Source organism: Netta rufina (genome assembly GCF_964035555.1).
Source record: "Netta rufina genome assembly, chromosome: 5".
Taxonomy (NCBI): Eukaryota; Metazoa; Chordata; class Aves; order Anseriformes; family Anatidae; genus Netta; species Netta rufina.
The window spans coordinates 28,057,965-28,080,046 of record NC_140128.1 but is presented as its reverse complement, the minus strand read 5'-3'; the positions used below and the strand labels follow the sequence as shown (position 1 = coordinate 28,080,046).

General features: G+C 37.8%; 1 protein-coding gene across 1 annotated transcript in view; it reads right to left on the bottom strand.

The window, feature by feature from the left end:
- RAD51B (RAD51 paralog B) overlaps positions 1 to 22,082 on the bottom strand; it is a gene marked incomplete at both ends in the record, with an annotated part of 376,619 nt that overhangs the window by 337,936 nt on the left and 16,601 nt on the right. The gene's annotated exons all lie outside the window — the stretch shown is intronic.

Below are 22,082 nucleotides of genomic sequence, written 5' to 3'. Positions count from 1 at the left end.
TTTTGTGATGGAATTGACCATATATCATTAAAAAAAAAAAAAAGCGAAAAATATTTATTACCTGAAACTGTTCATCTGACTCTATAATCTTTATTTCTTGATTTCAAGTTAAAATAGACCCCATATAATCTGGATATGCTTTACTGCCTTCTTCAGCATGGCTTCCAAAAATCCCTGACCCAAGAGGAAGCCTTTTTATGAAGCTTTATGACAATGGCTGTCACACCTATATTTCATCTGATCAGCTTTTATTCAAAAGATAAGACAGAAGGCAAGGCAGAGCATAAATTTCTTGCATCATGAAAAACTGGGAGATTTCCCACTCCTATCTTCCTCTTATCTTAATCCTTAACCCACTCAGCTCTTGGACACGATCACATATACTCAGCTACTCATGCTGTAATTCATATTTCAAATTACCGATTACAGATATTGGGAAAGCCTCAGCCCAATAATTACTTCCTTCCAAGTTGTCCTACAACTTGCAGGACAGAAATTCTTTGAAAGCGGCAGCAAAGCTTCACTTTTATTACTAGGTAGGGGTTATGAGATTCCTTAGAATTTCAGGCTGTTGCTTCCTATGACAAAACAGGACTCAATTCTGTATGCAGGATGTGGAGAGATACATTTTTATGTTTATTTTAGAGCTTTTCAAACATGAGTTTGATTGATATTTTAACTATGTTGAGCAACATTACCATGTCAATTGTTGCAAACAACTACCATAAGAATAGTTTTGATGTGATGACTGAACTCACAGTTTAAGCAGTTAAGAGTAAGCACCAAAATCATTGAAATAGATGCATACATGTATATTCCACTTGGTGGACATCAAGAACTAAAGCTTAATGGAAAATATTGCCTGACATTCATGAAAAATAAAATGTGGTAAGAAATCTGAAGTTACCAAGCCAGTATTCTTGGTAGTTATCACCTACTTCATTGATTCTTTCCAAATTCTCAAGAAAGATCAGTTTCATCACTGAAAACTCTGTCCTAACCACTATAGACAAGATCTGTTACTTAAAAAGCAGCAACAAAAACAAAACACCAAATTGAAGACAGAGAGTGTACATTACACATGATTTAATGTGTGGACTCCTGTTCCAAAAATATTGTCTGTGTGGTTCTCCCCAGTTGTTTCTCAGGTACATGTTCACATTTTATTTGCTTATCTGCTGGCCATAACCATGTGGAGTTCCATCATTTGAAGAAAAATATACCTAGTACATACTACCTGGTACATATACCTAACATAGTACTATACTATAATGTCACATAAAACTCAACCTGAATCGGACACTTCAGTGAAATTTTCAAAGCTGAGACACAACAGAGAGTAAACAATTATGAAAGTTAGGGTCCACTACATTTGAGACAAATACTGACAATCCCTTCTTGTTCTGTCAGTTCAAAATTGGACAGATTTAATTAGAAAAGATTACATTAAAGAAACCTGCAAGTCTAATTTTAGCCTTGCAATGCTGTTTTTAAAGTTCAGAGTTCAAAAATAAAGCAAGGCCCAGGATGAGGTCTCCTCCAGTTCACCTACAAGCACTTCCATTGGCCACAGCGTTGGTGCCCTGTGGTTCTCAGGGGTTGTAACAAAACAGGAAACAAAGGAGGGAATATTTAAAAGCTAACAGGGATGTACACATATCAATAGGAAGAAAAAAATAGTCATCATTGAACAAAAATCAGCAGTCTTGTTCACTTGAAGGAAGAATAAAAGACTGGTTGCCAAAAATAAATCACAACTACAACATACTTCCATAAACATTTTTGTGCACTGAACTGTATCTGAAGCTCCAAACATTTTCTGCTTATTTGTAAAATATAAAATGGCACGTACACACTCAGAGATAACAAAAGTTTCATAGTAACACAGCTTAAATGAATTATAAAAAAACTACTCCTAGAAGTTCAAATCTCGGTAATGTCAATATAAAGTTTTATTTTTCCAAAGCAGATTGACCGGGTTTCTATGGCATTTACCACATTTGCCCAGCAGTTTTTTGGCAAGACAAGTTTTTGGATAAGACTTTGAAGTCCTATTTGTTTCATGTTGATATTAATGTTTTGATGACTTTTCTTCAAGAAATCACAGTTGGCCTGATGTCTCCAACTTAAGTTTCCATTCTCTTTCTGAAGCTGATAGTTTCTTTCCATCCAAGAGGACCTGCTCAAAGACCATAAACTCTACTTAAAAAAATATGCTAGAAAAACATAGATTATTCATCAACAATATGATCACCGAAGACTTCGACACTTTCAACACCTACATTGCAGATGCACAAGGATATTTTCACAAACTGCGTCACAAAAGTGACATGGTGATAAACCTAAACACAGAATATAGTAATGTTGGAAAGGCAGATTCAGATGCCAAGGCACAAATTATAAGTAAAAAAAAAAAGCTGTCTTTGAATAACAGCTAAAAATAGGCAGCTTATCCAGCAAGGCAGAGAAGTGCAGCAAGCCTATTCCAACTAGCAACAGCTGCAAAGGTAACTCTTCCAATAAGAGAGAAGTCATGGGGGAGAACTAGGACTGGGACTGATTCATAGTGAAGATGCCTAGGGCAGATTTCTAAAAGTTAGAACAATTCTTAAGTTGGATCCTGAAGTGAGTGGAAAGTTAGTGGAAATGTCTGAGGACAAAGAAAGTAGGTGGGGAGGCCTGGGCGAGAGAATGGAGAAGATGGGAGAGGTGGAAAGAATCCCAGTAAAATTTACAAAGCAGGAGTGACAGCCAAAACCTTCCCGCAACAAAATACAAAACAGAAAGCATAAACAAGACTCTACATCTCCTCCACAGGCTAAGAAGGAAAGAAGTTAAGCAATATACGGTGGCAGGTTGTTGATTCAAATCTTAGAATTTAAATTGAGAGACTAGATCAAAGGAAGACTAATTAAAACAAAAATCAAGTACAGGGTGTGCAATTCCTCTCCTTAATTACTTCAACTGTAAACCCCAGGGCTTCACTAAGTACTTCACTTTCAAATTTCCAGATTAGCTCACTTCTTCCACAGCTGAGCTGTTCCAAAGGCAGCAGCAAAGGGATGGTTGCCTGGAATTAAAATGAAATGCCTGTGAGTTCCAGTATAGTCTATGTGGGCTTTCTCCAACTGGCAAAGCAAAAAGGTACCTCCTGCTGAGGAGTCTCAATCGAAGAGGAGAAAAAGCTGCTTTTCTTAATGTGTTTTTTCTTCCAAGAGACCAACTAGCTGCTAAAGAGACTTAGCTACCCTCTAATCTGAAGGGAGCATCCTGAATTGGGGACAGTTTGAACTACAACATCTGGGAATTTGTCCTAATCATGGGATGAAGCGATTGTGCTAGTTGGGAGCTAAGCCTTCAAATCAGGTTACCAACACTTTTCTCTTAGTTTTTACTTTTCTGTCTAGTACATATCTGTATAATCAGAATCAGAAAGAGCTGCACTGAGAAAATGAAACTGGCAAATATTCAAGTTAAAACAAGCCAAGGGGTAAGCTCCCTGCAAAGTCACACTGATCAAACTTCATTGCAGGTAGCACCTGTTTAACAGCAACATTTCTCCAAATGTAGTTGCAATCCCATAAAAATTAATAAAGCATATATAGATATTTCTATATTTCTATCTTTTTTTTCAAAAATTGATTAAAAAAGATGAAATATACTAGAGGACAGAGGATTCTGGCTGTAAATAAATACACTGTTCTAGCCTCCAAACGCTTCTACGAACCTGGAATTGGCAGTGATAAAATGACATAGGAAGAACGTAAGGGTTCACGTCCAATTGTGTCCTTATTAAAATAAAATGATCAGAAGGAGGGCCAGAGAATGAATCATAAGCTAAGTCTGACTATACCTTCTTAACTCAGCAATAAACATCGGCGCTGAATCACAGTGACAGGCTGTTATTATGAGGAAGTCTGTATTGCCGCTTCAGCTTTCGGGACTGGCACTACTCTGTCTACTGCTAGTACTGAAAATGTTTAGAAAAAGTAAATGGCCAAGGAGTACTGCCCAAGGGTACGGCGCCCAACACTGCATTAAGTAACCACTTCAGAATACTCTCAAATCACGTGCTCACATTTTGATTAGCAGAACTACTGGCACACTCTTAGCCTTGGTCGTCAGGCTCAGCCACAGAGAGGAATGCAGTATTTAAACTACTCTGATAAGATGAAATTGTTAGAAATCCACTTTGTTAGCAGGTTACGATTTTCCTTTTTTATCAGGGTCACATCGCAAATGGTCAGATCAGGTATGGAAGACTAGAAAGAAATAAAGAAACCTTATTAGAAAATATGCTGTAAATAACAGATTACAAAACCAGAAGGAACACCAGCAACGTGTTTAAGGGGAATCTGCCATTCAGCATTTATGATTCAGGCTGGTCATGTCCTGCCCATCCGTAGCCTTAAAAAATTCAACCATTTGTGAGAGAGGCTGCACGTATGGAAGAAAAATATGCATCTTTTACTATCTTCTAGGTCTATCTAACTGAAAGCAAAAGCTTTGAAGCTGTCTTCCAGTAAAATATGCCTGTTTCTACAAACAGCTAACTTTCTAACCAAGTTTGGCTTTAACCCCAACATCATAAAACAAATGACTCAAGTGCCATCTACTGTGTCTGCAGTCAAGTGCAGTATTTCTACAGACAACAAACAGAAGTTAGCATCAAAAAATCAGGCAGAAATAACTGATCAACTTTACGCCAGATTGGACACCATAGCTTCAAGTACTGTCCTCCATGCAGGTTAGCACACGTGCAGTGCTGAGAGGACTACACAGTCACACCTTTGATGCATGGAATACAGGTTAATTTAACAATGTAAAGCAGATCCTCAGATTTATAATTAAATAAAAAACAAAGTGAGCCTGTTTCTATCTCACCTTGATTATGCTTTTACAATACCCTGTTTATTTTCACGAGATCAAGGAAATCAGACGTGGAAAAAAACGTATAGCAAACACCAGAAAAAACACCAAACAGCAGGTAACTGGTGGAAATAACACTGCATTCTGCCACATGAGGCTTTGGAATTGGAAGCATATGGTATCACCACAACTCCTGGATTAGTGAATCTTGCCTTTTAATTGTATTGCTTTAAGAGGACAGACTTCCAACACTTCTCTTGAATGAAAGTTTCTTAGAAGAACACAAGTAGAATATTACAGGAAAAACGCAGCTGGGAGTTAGATGCATAACACGCAGCTTTAGATCTCATAGTATTTGCCATTTCATGACATACAGAACTATGCATCAAAATTGCTTTTCTTCACTGTTCAAAAAAAAAAAAAAAATAATGAAGAGACAGGTGTCCTTGCAATGCTGTAAAGTTTGCTGGTGGATTCCTTTTGGCTCTGTTAATCTCTTTTTCCATCACATTCTATTAAACAGGACTCATGGAAATTCACCACCTTTTTTTTTTTCTCCAGCCCCTCAACACTCATCAAAAGGTAAGATTTTGGGGCCAGAATTACTACCACATGCATTATTAACTGCAGACCATGGGAGCAGTTTTGCTGGCATGTTGGGGGGGGGGGGTGTGAGGGAAGGCAGCAAATCGGTTTCTAATACTCACTCACTCTGCTGTAACTGCAGCCATGTGGGAAGCAAACGAAACAAGGCTGGGGCCACGGATCTATAACCTCGCTCTGCAAACACAGCTCCGTTCGCCTGCAACAATGCACAAAACAAACAGAAAAGGCCTCTCCTCTAACGTGAGCAATGCTCTTTCCAAATCAGCTCCCTCTCCAGCTCCGCTGGCATATAGAGAGGAATAACACACAACCCGCTAGAATCAGAACAGCCACTCCATCACTATCACTGCAGCGAACCACAAACACCCAAAGTGTTTTCCAGCAGAATCCAAACCCAGAGTGGACGAGAGTCTGTATTCAAATGCCATCCATATTTCAGCATTCCTTTGGACATGAATTTTTAGTTCGAGCTTATACATGGTTATCAAGTAACAAGGAGAATTCATCCAGACTAATAAAATATAAACTGGTGCCTCCCACTTATTGGTTCCAAAATAAACACCACAACCAGCATGTGTGATTAAATTAAACTTCATATCCAAACTAAACACTGTGTCATGCACACAATGCAGGGTTTAAAATACCACAAATATTCTGAAGGGGTCACAGGGTACACACAGGCAAACATAAAACCAATTTACAGCAGGAAATTTGGCAGAGAGGTATGAAGGGGGTCGAGGAACTGCTATTTTGGAGGAAAACGAGTATAGTATGGCACACACCTGGTTCTCCTTCAACACTGATTGTCACTGTATGTGAAAATGTACACAGCTAGGAAGAGGTTCTGCACAGACCTCAAGAGCAAATTGCCCTGATGTACTTCGATGTCTGTTTGTAAAAGCACCACACTATGAATATTCAAGTGTTCAGTGTGAGCTGACAACAACCCTTTCCCCTATCAGCTGTGTTTTGCATTTCACGTTCACTGCCAGAGGGCTCACAGCTGGGAATTACATATAGGTCATGTGAAAAACGATTTCTTTATATATTTCTGTTCTCAGGTCTTATTCAGCAATAGAGTAAAATTTCAGACTGGTTTCCAACTGTCTCATCTTTAACTGAACTGAGCATACAAAGATGAGCTACGATGCAACTAAAAAGAATCATCAATGTCACACCAGTTCGCCCTTACCAGCATTCCCCCAAACTGCACACCACTTCCCTAAAGCACTTCCCTTTCTTCCATTTCCAGGCTCTTGCATGGTCCCACCAAAGCGGCCTAAGCCTAACAGGTAAAAGCAGTTGCAGATCTAGGTCTGGTTTCACAGGATGCTCTGGCAGTATCCATCCTCCATGGCCTGCACAACTTGAGCACTCTCCAGCCAATCTTTTCATGATTTTGCCAACATGACTCAAGTTTGATTTATAGGAAATTATCTTTCACTTAGAGCTCTGAACTTTTGAGCATTACAACCTAACAGTTTCCAATCATAAGGGCTGGAGAACAATAGTGTTCGTGTATCCAGAGAGAAAACAATCAAAATTGTCACTTCAGTATCCAAGCTCTCCAGTTCTGCCACGCAACAGGCCAAAAGCCAACGTGAACTTCATGAAACAGAGTTCTTTTCCCTTTCAGGTGATGAAAAGGCACCACCTTGCGGTTGTTGCTCTGGGAGAAATGCGTCGCCAACTGCCAGAAAAAGATCTAGTACAGCCAATTCACAACTGTGTCAATAGAAATTTCAAAAGGTTCGTATAACGAAAAAAATGTCATAAATATCAGAGCGCATTTTAGCTACCAAAGCATTCTGCCTAACAGAAGTGAATAGCTGAAGCTTTATTATATTTAATCTCAAAGCGAATACTGGAGTGCTTTTAAAACAAAACCAGCTATGCAAAAGTTTGAAGTAGGGAATTTGCAAGAGTCTCAAGCAGGGAATTTTGCTTATAACATGCAACAATAAACCTCACCATTATTGCACCTATATTTGTTACTGTATCTTTTTCCATAAGCAACAGCAAATAGTCAGTCAAAAGCAAATTCAAACATACTGTGCAAACACAGCCCACCACCTTTGTCCAAAATAAAACACACAAAGCTGCTGTAGGGATGGTTCATTGGAAGTTAGAATAAGAATATTGTACTTACTTCAGTGAGTGAGCAAACAATATTTGCCACAAATAGAATACTTCATCCACAGACCTTTTCATTAAAGCTTCATTTTCCTTTGCACGTTAAACTTGGGCCAGGGGAGGTAGCAGGCAACACAGCTAAGAAAACAATCCAAATGACTTCTAGTTCAGTGTCTGGCTACTAGAAAATATGTCCTCTTATCAAAAATGCTGTAACCACATTCTAAGGTTAACGCAATACAAAATAAGTAACAACGTACTGAGGAAATACAAAATAGTAGAATACACGTCAGAAAATGTATATAGCCAGTATTCAGAAAGAACAGAAAGCAGAAAACGCCTGCAATTCCTCTTTTAAAAGTTGGTCAACTCCTTAATACATCATCTCCATACTCCACCAGCACTGCTAGTGTTTATGCAATTTATATAAAATGAACAACCAATAAAACCCACAAGAATATAAAATCTGTTTGCAATTCTTGAAAATGTTTCTTTAGTTAATAGCTTTATGTAAATGCTATTTTTTCAACATCTAAAATGAAGAAAAACTGAATTGCTGTGACTTATAGCACAGGGAATTAATTCTGTCTTCAAGTTCTGATGACTCAAAGTCAGTTCTTGTGGTTTCAGTATAATTAAGGATCCTTGCTGAAATGATTTGCTTATAAATCATCTACCTGCCATACTTACATTTCATTATTTTCACACAGAAAATAAGTCTGGGAAGAATTAGCACATTTAAGTTTAGTTTTTAACCCATACAGCTGAAAAACACATCTGTTGTCCGATTAGTACATTCTAGTGAGAAGGACAAAAGCCACTGCCTTATGTTCAGTAGCAGTACTCTGCAGACAGGCTCAAACAACGCTACCTCTTTCTTCTAAACCTTCTCAGTTCTTTATTGCCCCCTCACAGCAGAACTCACTGCACTGTTCCAACAAAATGCTTGTGCATCAGCACCATAAGGGGAAGGAACCAAATAGGACAGGATGGGATTGGTCTTGAGAGTCTCAGAAGACTGGATAAATAGTTGGGGGGAAAAAAACAGGGGGAAGTTGGTGGGTTCAATTCAAGAATGGATAACCACAGGCTGCTACAAGAATAACTGTAAAATAAATAAAGACCGGTTAGAAATGCAGGTGTTCTTTACAAAAATTGTGAGGGACTATAGTGGAATACAAGCAAACAAGTCAAGGTGCAAGGATATTGCATCCAGGTGAAAAATTATTCAAGGAAAAAGAACTTAAAAGATCACTTTCCACCCGGATCAGTTCTCCAGTTTGCTACACAGCTGCACAAGCGCTTCTATGAGAACAAAAAAGGTAACATAAGGCGTGAGCAAGAGAAAATGTGTACATGCATATACACATGCACATACAAATATATAAATAAACAGCATTGTCAAAGAGTTTAAGATGACATTTCACCTTCAGTCACAAATAAAACGTATTAGCGAGCCTGAGTTTGATGAGTACAGCCTGAAGTCAGCCACCCACATTTTCATTCCAACTGAGCAAGACCCCATGGCTGTGTTTGCTTCAGAAAACATGAAATCTGAAAAATTCAACAGTGACTAAATAGGCACTGTACATTTATTGCTTGTTCAGACTGCTGTTGTAAAGAATGTGACAACCAGCTCTTCAGCCTTCAACAAATGAGAGACACAAGATACAACAAAGGGGAGCAGGAAAAACACAAGACTAGCAAGAAAAGCAACACAGAGGAGTAATAACTAAACTATCCTGCCACTTCATTCATCCTTTGCAAGGCCAACTCAGCTCTGATAATGAAAGTAGTTTTAATATTTTAACATACAATAAGTGTTAGATTTTAAGGTGGATTCTTAGCACCTTTATACTGGCAAGAAGAGAAAGGAATAAACCAAAGAAAGAAGAAATAACCACCCTCAAAACAGGACTCAGTTTGGAAATCTCTCTCTAACTGCTCCTGAGGTACATAGTGAAGCAAAGGAAAAGGAAAATCTTTATGAGTAAGACAGATGTTCTCAGCTGCTTCACACAACAGATGAAACACCAAGGATACATTACAACCATGGTGATGACTGCGAAGAACTCAAGAGAGGTTTGCACAGTGTCAGTTTTCACTTCCAATTACTTTAAAATTTGGTACAGGAAGGGGGAGGGGTTTTAGCTCTCTGCTCTCATTTTAGTAGCATCAAAATAAACCACTAGCTGCCCGCTCCACAGAACATTTCACTTCCCAAAGTTTAGCAAAAAATTGTCCATATTCTTCTGTTAAAACTTCTTCATGCCTTCTCTAAGACAGTGGATCCCAAAGGGAAAACCATTAATGCCAAACGATCAGCTTATCAGTTCCATGCACCTTACTAGATCACTTGTGTGCAAAGGGGTGCAAATGGCCACAGGTATTTGGTCTTACATTATATAGTGTATTTCAAAACTGCAATTTAAACATAAAAGATTTTTTCATGTAAGCAACACTATTAGAGAAACGAGGTAAGCCTAATGCCTCTGCTCATCAGTAACTCTACAGACTCTCATCCCAATTAAACAAAAGTCACAGGGAGAGATTTTACTGTATTGGACCAACTGGCAGGCAGGTTTTGCCCTTTAGGTTTCTAATGAAGGGCTCTCCCTTCTGACTATTAATTGAATAAGAGACTTCCGACACCACCCGCTATCAATCTTTCTTCACTTTGTCTTTACCTCATCGCAGTGACAAGAACTCTAAAAGAAGCAGACTTACTGAAGCTGAGTGAAAAAGTGGTGGTAATTAAAATATTCTGAGGTCCTAGACTGTGCCAGTACCCAAATTATTGTAAACTTTGGCACTGATAAAAACAACATTGTGATTCCATCTATAGTTTCTAAAAGAATCACATGACTAATTGTGTTAACGTGTACTTCTAGAGCTCAGGAACACGTCCTATTTGATAACTTTTATCACTTCATACCCCAACATCATGAACCACACATCTTTGCCTGGTAAGAAAAAGCTTATTTTTTCTCTTCATATACACCTAAGCTTATGGATGAAAAAGCTAAAAAGTTAACAATAGAAAAGAGATGGGAACGGAAATCCAAATCTAAACCATATTTTGCCTAAAAAATGCCACTGACTTTTATATGACATCTTAAAAGTCAGATATTCAACTACTAGAAAGAAAATTGGTTGCTATGCCAAGACATTCAGTGTTGTTTATCCTTTGCAGAGCAACTGGAATACCATGACTGATTGTTCTTAATTACCCAGCATTTCTTCAGAGTTTCTCAATATTAGAGGACCAACAAAAATACCAAAGTTAAATTCAACAGAATCACTGGGAGTGTCTGTATGACATGTACATGCTTCAGGTCTGGCTAAAAATCCATGTTTTCTGCTCAAAACTCCAGAAAGCTCTACAACTTGACTTGGGCCAGGTTCATGTTTTTGAGCAGTACTTAGCATTTCTTCAGGCTGCATTAACTCCAGACAAACTAGTGACATTTACAGAGATTGTATTCCAGAAACAACAAATTAAGTTTTGTAAATGGTATTGCTATATAAGCTTTCCTTTCCTGGCTGTTTGCAGATCTACCTTGTTTAGCATCTCTCTGCATTTGGAAGGCCCTATGAAATAAGCAGCAGTTAAGTCATCACACCACAAGCTCATGACTTATTCACCAGTATGCAAACCTTACCTCTAGCACCCAGACAAAGGACTCCGTTGCAGTGACCAAGAAGAAACATTACAGTCTTCTGCACAAACTCTCCTTGAGAGGAGAAATAAATCACTATTATTGCTAGCCAATTATTCCTTCAGAAGGAAGTGCAAATCCAGGTTCAAACTGTATTAAAAATATCACTGTTTGCCTAGGGGCAAATTAGGGCACCTGAAGTAAAAAGAAATATTAAATGACTTTCTTTCAAACTAACCCCACTGAGGAACACCCCAACATGAGAAAAACAGGACATTACAGCAACTGGACTACAAGCCTAGTAACAGGTTGGTCTACCCACACTCTAGAGTAATGTCTGGTAACAGCTGGCTCCAGGCATGAAAATGACAAGCTTCAGATTTTGGAAATGAATGGGAACATAATCCCTTGTTTCAACAGCCACTGTATTAAACCAGTGAGAGGTTCAATGCGTTAGTGGCCCGGTCAGAGGTAAGTGACTGGACTGAATGCAGATGGGACAGTCAAGTATTCAAAATGCAATTTAGTTCCTAGCACAGTGTTTTATAAGACAAAGATTTCATCACATCCTTTCAGCATAAACAATACTATTTTAGCACACAGAGCTTTGTAAGTATACATAAATATTACTTTACCACTTAGAAATTTCACATTTATGTTAACAGATTTTATCTGGCACCAAAAAAAATCGGAGAGAAAGCAGGTATGAAGCAGGAGTTATAAACTGAGGCCTTGGGAGTTTGACAGTATTGAAATTTTTTTTAAAGTGCATACACACAAGGATACCAGACCACACAAATATTTCCAGAAATTTTGCCTATCCAACTATTAGGAAACTATACTGATGTAGCAATAATTTTAATGGTTATTATCCTGCAGCTGTTGAGTATCATGCACAAAGGAGTCCCACAGTCGGCATGGATGCTTCTCTCCATACAGATAGGTATTTTCACTACAAACAGAATGTGGCTGAAGATGAATGTTAATGGAGGGAGTAAACAAAAAACAAGAAATCTACACGTGTTATCCACAGACATTCATTTCAAAACAGACCATCAGATCAAATCAGCAACTATAATTTTCATAGAAATGTTCTTAAAAATAGAACTACAACAACTATGTGCAGAATTCTTAATGAGCTTAAACAAGCCACCATGACTTCAAACAACTGCTGCAACCAATGCCATTAAAACAAAAGAACTAACAGCGAAAAATGCCACAGGCCAAGTAAGTTAAATCAAGATCACAGAATTTCACCTAGAACTGAACTTAGTCTTGGACAATTTAGCAAATTCTCTATAAAGTTTCCTCTTACCAGCAGACAAAAAACAGGAGCTGGAGATAACTACATTTTACAGACTTGTATAACAACAGCTGCAAAAACTTGGCTAATGATTTAGCCATAACATGCTGACAGATGGATATGAAACTATTAATGATGAAGGAATGCAAGCATGTTATGAACTGTACCAGCTATTTTATGGATTGTTATACATTTCATTCTGAATTTTAGCATAGGAAGAAATACTGTGGTTTGAAAATCTACTATTCAGCATAGTTTCTGACCTCAGCTATAATTCATTATGCATGGTTATATTACAACTCCAAATATACCTTATTATGATGCATTTTAAAACCAGAACATGCAGACTAAAACCAGGACACTGACCTAATGATGAAAAAAAAGCCTTAAGCAACGTAAGTATAGGCTGTGTGCACACAGGGTTTTGCTCACTTTTAGTCAAAGTATAAAGCGTTGCAAATAATGGTATGCGACAAAATCCTTCCTAGAACTGTAAAAAGCCTAAAAGGATGCTTCAAGCACCTAATGCTCTTTCTTTTCTTTTTCCCAGTAATCACCTGGTTAGTGTTTTTACTCATTCTTACCCTTTTTACTGAAGATGCAGCTTTACATTCAAAATTTGCACTGCTGCCAGAACCCACACATTCCTGCCCCTCCTTTCTGCCTACATTAGTGCCTGTTCAGCTGCACAATTGCCCACTGCATTTTTTTCCTAGGTTACTTTTTAGCTGGATTACATCCTTGTTCTGGCTCATCAGCAAGTATGAACCAGTTGCAAACTCTATACTGCACTGAATTACAAGGCAGGTAAGAAAGGGGGGAAAAAAAAACATGTTATTGTTCTGTTTTCACTATTTAGCCTCTGAAAGTGGTTGACCATCTCTTGATTTTGGACTACTCAAACTTTCTGCAATGCAAGCTTGGTTAACCTGCTACCCACGTGCCACTTGTGATGTTCACAGACAATATATTCCGCTTGCAGATTTTATCTGTTGGCTTTCTTTCCTTAGGGCAACTTCAGAACGGGCTGCAGGTCAGGCAGCAGCTTCACCACATCATCAGCTCCTCTCTTCTGTGTATCCCTAATGAAAAAGGAGGCCCAACAGCAAGCACTGCTGCCAACCCCAAAAACAGTGTCTTTAGCCAGTAACAATCCCCTTTACTATTGACAGCTTGCTCCTTGAAAACATGACAAAGAGGGGCAGGCTTCACAAACTACTCCAGCAGCATCTGCCTGCTTCTAGTAGCCTCATCTTTAGCGACCTCACAGAAGCAAAGGAGGGTGTATCTGTTCCAATACACAGCACACTAGCTCTGTGCATATGTTCTAGATGCACTAAGGCCTTCTCAGAAACTTTGTACTAGCTACCGATGTTTGCCCAGGCATGACTCTTTCCATCACAACACCAGGAAGGGCCATGACAGAGCTCTTCCATGCAACCAAATGAAGTTCTATAATCCCGACACAAACCAGCCTTAGCTTGTATATATAACCCCTAGGAAATCCTATGACAGTGCATATTTAGAAGATTTTTGGTTAAGATTTTCCCCACAAACCATTTTTGGTGAACTGATGTTAATTAGTCAATTCCGTTCTGAACAAGGCCTTCACTACTGAGCTAGAAAGCTACATGGAAAAGGAGCTACATGAAAAAGGAGCATTAAAAGAACCGAACAGGCTCCTGTACTGTTCCCAGAGAATTTCCTAAAGACACAAGGGAACAGCTCTTAGATGTCATCCCAGAACTCCTCTAGACAGACTTGAGGTTTGTTAGAATAAGGCACTGTTACAGGAAATCATAGAATATAACAGAAGGCAGGGACCGAATTTTAAAAGCCGCATCAGTATGTCATACCTAGCTTACTTTTCCTGCATGTTCTCTCACAAATACTATAAGAAAAAAAACAAAACAAAACAAAACAAAAAAAAAAACACATGCACATGATGATGCACAAATTCAAGCCTGAAAGAGAACCAGACACATTGCACTACATAAAACTTCTGATTATCTGCTAGTAGCTTGCTGGTATTGTTCATAGGCTATGCAGAAAAATAACTTCAGATTGGCATTTCCAGCCATCAGATTGTTAGCATCTGAAGCTGGTTTGTTGTAATTAACAACCTTGAGAAATAAAACACTTGCAGCACTACTAAGTGCCTGCACCCATAAGCAAGCCCCCATTTTCCTTAGGGAGATCTTTATGAAGCTTCAAAAAGCATCTACGCAGTAAGTAGCTTTAAAGCTACCTTTCCACTACAAGAAAAGCTGCATGAAAAAAGTAGCATTTAGTTCATTTACAAGAGGTGATTTTGCTAACCAGCACATCATGGGAAACATAATCCTGGAGTCTGCCAAGAATCCAGTCAAGACCTCTGCTATCACTGAAGAGCAAAGCACTCTCTGCCTCAGGTTAGAAGTATGAGATATGATAAATAAAAAAGTATGGAAAATACTGTCATCTAAAGACAAAAATTTGCATTCCAGGTGAGTAACACAGCTCATCCAAATCAGAGTATCAAGAAGGTTAGCAAAGTATCAAGGGGAGGAGAGAGAGAAGAGGTCTTGTCCTACTGTAATTCAGTGTCACCAACAAAAAAACAAATTCATTCATTCCACTCATACATGTTACTCACTCCTTTCTAATCAAAACTCTGCAGATGGACTTCTCAGCCTTGTTTAATAAAGCCCTCCAATTTTATTCACCTAGACTATTACAACAGAAGTATTATACTTTCAAATAAAATACAGATATGCATTTTAGCGGAAGCCAGCATGAGGGTTTTGATGAGGTTACTAAAATCACATAGATTCTCACTGGAATCCATATTTGGAACAAGACTCCTTCAGTTCAATTACAACGAACTTTTGCTAAATCGATTAAAATATTTATTGAAGTTGCAGATATTTGTGTATTTATTCAGCCCAGTTTTTATTTAAACATCATTTCAACAGCGAGCAATGATACAAAACATCCATGTTCTCAATAGAGAAGACCAAGTCTTCCTGTAGAAAAATCATTAATGAGTTACTCAGGAGACCCTAAGCTATAGCTCATAGATTTCATTTCCACCACAAAACATAAGATTGGAACCAAGAACAAAATCCACTGCTCTTCTAATGCCCAAGGGTCTCAACAACAGAACAGAAAGTGTAAGCTGAAAAGCCTGTCCCATTAACGTAGATGCTTCCATTTTCAAGGCAGCACAGGATCATCAAATGTCTAACTGTGACAGTTTGGTCTGCTTGTCCATTACCATCCAAATCTTCACTACAGGGAATTAAAGGAAATTCTGCAGTCTCTGAAAAAGACAGCATCCCTAGTTAGCAGTAGCAAGCAGACTGCATCATGAAGCTTCCCTATCATACTTCGTGAAAAAGCAGCCCCAGCAGCACACCCGGTTCCACAGAAATGCAATATTCTCAAAGCTGTCCTGTAGACTCACAGAGGAAAACAACACAGCTATCTAATACTGTGTGCAAACAAATACAATCTTAACATTTGGTCTCTGGGCATATTTGTAAATTTAACAGTCATATGCATTGCTCTGTCTTCGTTTCCTCTCATCCCCATCCCTTTTCACCTCAGGGTCTGGTACAATTTTATTTAGGAGCAACAATTGCGGAGGAAGTCCTGTTTATTCTCAGGAGCCCTGGGGCTGAGTAACCATAAAGCAAACAAACTCCAGGATATCTGGAAACCAAACCACTAATTAATCTATACTGAGCTCATATAGGTAAGGTTTTTCCAACAACTTGTAATCCAGTCAAGTGTTCTTTGTACTGCTATCCTACCTGGAGACTAGAATCCCTTCCTTCTACACATCATGCAAACACAGAAATATTCCTATAGAATATATGGTTTACATAAAACCAAAAGGACAAGAGGAAGGAGACACAGGGCAACATGCAAAAAGAATGGACTACTCAGAAACATAAATACTTCTCTGCAGAGAGAAATAGGTTCTGGTAATTTGTCCACATAGTGAAAACAGTACATCTTGGCAAATCCTAAACTCCTCATAAAAGACAAAAAAGCCATTCAGTACTATTACTTTCATTTTCTACATTTAGTAATAGACCATCTCATACATGTATATTACTTGAAAATTACAGAAATGTAACCTAGACTGTTCTATTACAGATCAGATGTGAAGGTTATTGGAAAACTGCACACAGCAGTGCGTAGTGTTTAACAGTCTCTTACGGAACAGCATGGGATGGTCTGCTTCAAGTCTGGTTCTAGTTGCACAAACAAGCTGTAACAGAAGGATTATTTTCCTTGCAAAAATAGGAAAGAAGAAAAAAAGAGTCTGTAAGAACACTAAGATCAGAATTCAAAACCATCTTGACAAATCAGAAAAGCAGTCAGGAAAAATAACACAGATTTGAGAGGAGAAACTACAGAAGTACCAAATCAGCAGATGTAGGTCCAGGGTAATGGATCATGTATGGTAAGAAAAAGACATCAAGCTGTTGCAAAGAGAGCAAACAGTGCACCATGATGCATAAAAAAACAGACATCCCGCAAGGCATGAAAAGAAATCCTTCTCCATAGCTAAGCAGTGTCAGAGATTCACCTGGAATACAACCTCTGATTTTGGTCACCTCACTCTCAAAATAATGCAAGCCAGCTGAAGGGAATGCAAAAAAGCATAATGAGAACAAGGGTTAGAAGACATAAGACTGCTAATTTATTTCCATCAAGGCTTTCAGAAATTCAAAGTCAAGATAGGCAGCAGGGAAAGTATCTGCCCTCCTTCAACAAGCGTTGCTGATCATATAGCAGACCAAAACCAAATCTGGGAATAAAGCCTCATTGCTCCCAGCTCCCTTCCTTAATACTGGTGCCTTCCTTCTACATGACTTCATATGTAGAATTGTAAAGAATCATAGCTTTTGGCAAAGCCACTTATAACATCAAATGGAAGAAGCAACGGAGGGAGTACTTGAAAAGAAAAAGAAATTTTAATTCCAGTATTGTATATTTTTAAACCACCTCCTTTTCTATACTTCGCCACCATGTGAAAACAGGAAATATTGCTCTACCATTTCTCATTTTCTTTCCTCAGCAGTATTAAACATTTTATGAGTGTAGACAGTCCAAAAGGAACACTGTGTCGGGCCATAAACTGCAGAAGTGTATGTTCTCCAGACATGCATTAAAAAGTACACAGATGGCAGCAGTACTGAAGATAGTTATAATTACATTTTAAATAGTCATTTAAAACCAAAACAAAGGTGTGCCTTCTGAGAATAATTTTAACAGCCTCACCAGAAAACAAAGACTTCTACATTTTGTCACTGCAACAGCACTTCACAGTTGGCCCAACTCCCTTTTATCAAAGCTGTTGTGCAGTATTTAAGCTAACTGTCTGCCAGCAGCAAAAAGTGAGCTCACCAAGCTTTAGTTAGGGCAAAGAAAGAGCTCTAGTCTGTGATCCCCCTTTAAGCATTTTGTTTTCCTAATTAAACAATAGCACAAATTAAAATGCATTCCAAACCACACTTTACAAACAGCAGGGATCATATACATGTGAAATTCTGACACTTGTATTTTCAGCAGGCTTTTTGCAAGAAAACAAAGGATAATACCAGAATATTTAGTAAAAGAACAAAGCTACAGACTTAATTTCAGACAAGAAAATGCTGCTAGGTATAATACGGAACAAAACCTTAACATAAAGTGATTTATTTCATGAACTATTCATTACTCAGACTGATGAAGCACAATGGGTAAGGTTAGGTATATTTTGTCTTTTGGTGGAAAGAGAAGTTTGAAACCAATGCTAAATAAGTTCTTATAAATGACATAGCTAGCAGAAACACAATTTTCTAATGCTACTCAGCTCATTATTTAAGGAAGATGAACACCATCTCCAATTTTGGAATAAGGGGAGTAAAATACCTTAAAAAGAACACCAAGAATTGTTCTTTCTTAGAGAAAGTTATTTTTGGAAGTAAATCTGGTTTAGAAAACAAACCACTGTCTTCCATAGCTTGAAATAAAAGTTAGGGCTATTCAAGGTTTCTGTAATTCATACAAGATAATGAAAGCCAGCAAATTCTGCAGTATCTACACAATTCTAAGCATTTATGTTTCTACAGATAATTTGCAAAATACAATCAGCATAAAGCACTTTTCATCCTATTGAGTTCATAGAAGGCTGACTCACTTTCTCCAAGTAGCTGGTGAATTATTTAATAAAATCCTGTAATCTTTAAAAAAAAAAAAAAATATTATTTTTATTAATAAAATCTGTAATCCAGCACTGTTCTGAGTCATCTTAGCAAACAGTCACAAACGTTTTTACTTTTGTGCTGCTCCCTAGAGAAATAACCAGGCTTCACGAGGGGAAAAAAAGGCACCAAGGCCTTTTTAGAAAATTTATTTTTCCATTTATATGAAAATAAAAGATAAAATAAAAAATGGGGAAAAAAAGCAGCCCCACAATGAAAAGAGGATTATATTATCAGGTAAATCTCAACCTTTTGAAGCATGCAGATGGTGGACTACCTAGCAATGCAGTGACCAGCAGTTAAGTATAATTGTGAAAAAATACAAAGATTTTTCTGTTAGCAGTTGGGAATTACTCAGGTTCACACATACACACAAACAGAAATTGTGCTTTAAGTTGAGCATCAAGACACTTTACATGCAGAGCAGCAGCTCAACAGAAAAGGACCCATACTTTGAACTGAATTCTTACCATTGGAAACTGTTTGAACCACATCTGGCCTAAATATGGCTAGTAAAATTCTGGCAACTCAGTTCCAAAGAGCTTTCCTCCTGATAAGGTTAGCTCCTCATTAAAGAAACACATGTTTCGATGTGGTGTAACATTTAAAATATTTCCTTTTAGAAAACTACAAAATGGAACCGGTGTTCCAAGCTTTCAAAGTAGAGAAAATTTTGCTTATTCTAGGTTTAAACAACTTGCAAAATAATTCAATTACTATTTCTATAACACTGGCAGGATGATATGGAAAATAGTTTTTAGTGGTTTTTGTTTGTTTGTTTTTATAGCAAGGTATAAAAACAAAGTTTGTATTTCAGCAGATTATGGTTCAGCTACAAACAAATGAACCTGGCAGTCTAATGTATCTCCATAGCTTTGGAAAAATCAGCATACAGCGTTGTTACACACTGTAACAACAATTCAGTTCTGTAATACTTCTAAACTTTCTACATCTTATTACCAGTTCAACAGTAATTGGCATTACACAGTTTTCTTCAGAAATTTTCCATTCTGGATTTTTTTTTTTTTTGGTTAATATCTCCATAAATTTGTATTTTCAAATATCAGAACACTGATAAAGGTGCAGAGTTGACAAGCAGCAACCACAAAGTAAAAGAGAACCAAGGATGATACCCAATGGAAATACTTTCATGTAAGAAAAGAAAATTACTAGTTTGAATGTCCTCTCTTTACCAACAGAAGCATTCTGAATCTTAAAATTCACTCCAGGAAGCTGAAATGATACAATTAAACACACTTAACCGAAGACAGCAGAAAGGCATTGCATATGTCAAGCTGTTTGTGCATTTAAATTGATTTTGAGAAGAAAAACTCACACAGCCTAAAAACAAACATACATGCCACTAAACATTTGACTTTCGAAAGCAAATTAAAATCTTGGGTATAAAGTTTACAGAGCAGAATACATAAACAAGCAGGAAGCACTGAAATGACAAATGTGAGAACTGAGAACGTGAAAAGAAATTGACTACATCTGTAAGTGCTGTCATTATTAATATTGATAAAGGGATTTTTTTTGTAGTTTTTAAACTAAAGCATGTCACATTAAAGGGAAAAAATTACCTGTGGAAATTACAGGCTTCTTAACTGCCGTTAACTTAGCATAGCAATTAAAAGCATCACGGACCAGCCACAGTTTGTCTTTTATTGGCACTATAAAATCACAACTGAGCTTAGGAGGAGAGGCTTCTATTAGGAGAGGTTTCTATTTCATATTTTCAAAGACATAAAAAAGGAAAGATAGATACTATGATACATTTGCTGCTAGTAATGATAGCCAGGGTGTTTATCATAAATAAAGTTCCTCTTCACAGATCAAAGGTCACAACCCAGACAGAAGTACAAAGGACAGCCAGCATTGTAATTTGATTAGCCTTCTGGATTTACAAAGCCAGTTTCACCTTCAGTCTCAATTCGCTATTTAAAAGAACAGTTAAAGCAGTTTGGTTTTGCAAGTGCCACTTTTAGAGTGCTTTTCCACAGAGATGTCTAGCCAGCTTCACACATTTTATCAACTAACACCAACTAGAAGGGCAGATTCTATAAATACCAATTTTCATACACTCAACAGTTACATCTCCAGAACAACTCTAGTCATATTGGTATTCAGCTTGTAGCTGAAATGGATTCAGCTTCTCTTTCAACCAGCATGAATGTTGAACTACTTTTACTGAATAGCACTTACTAATAATAAATAGCTTCCTATGAATATGGAAAAAGAGGAGAAAGACTATCCAAAATGTATTTTGGTTTCTATTTCTTTTAAGAATAGCAAGGGTCCCAGGAAAATAGACAAGAAACATACAAGACTGAGGAACGCTGGTTAAATGTGTAATCTGGTAGACAGTATCAATAGACATTATAACAGAGAACATCCCGATTCCAAACACTCACAAGTACAGCTTGTTCTAAAACATACAGATGTTTCATACAGGTTTATATCCTCACTGAATTTCAAAACTACAGGGCTTTTTGTTTGACTTACAGTCAAACAGTCTTTCTCAGTTTCTCAGAAAGATTTTGGGGCTGACTGGCTCATTTCAACCAAACCCAAAAGAAAAAAAAGTACTTCTTCATCACAGCTGTGTGCAGGGAAGGGTGAAAAGGGACACTGCCACATAATTCCCATGGTGGAAAAAGCTTCCGTAGCCATTCAGTCAGCAGTACAGCTGCCAGGTGGCCTGTCAGCAATCGTCTGGAAGTGATCAAAACCTTGTGTTGCCTCTTGCCCTGGCATCCCTTAAAAAACCTGGGATGGAACCAGGTTTACTGCCAAGTTAGAATGAAGTATGGATCAAAACGAGATATATGACGCCTGATTTCCCGTTTTTCAAGAAACAACCTACACTGCTGATACATTAAAAAGATTCAAAAACCATTAAGTCAAGCAAAAATTTACGATCACAAGTTTCACTTTGTTTCATTCAGCGACTAAGATGGTGACACATTCAGTGACTATGTTTAACATTTTTTCTTATCTCAAAATGTGGATTAGAATTTCAATCACTACACACAATTGACATTTTTTACAGCGGAGATGGGAAGTACTACTTTCCAATGGACACCCATATATAGTTCAAGAAGTCAGCACGCATGCTTTCTCAATGGTAATGAGCTCATCTTCAGCATCCTCATGATGAAACAGCTGTTATTCCCATTTCACAAAGCAAAAACAGAGATGCAGAGAGATTACTGAGCGATGACCTTCAGTTTTGAGGCAGCTGAGATCTGTTCCCCCCCTCCCTGAATACTT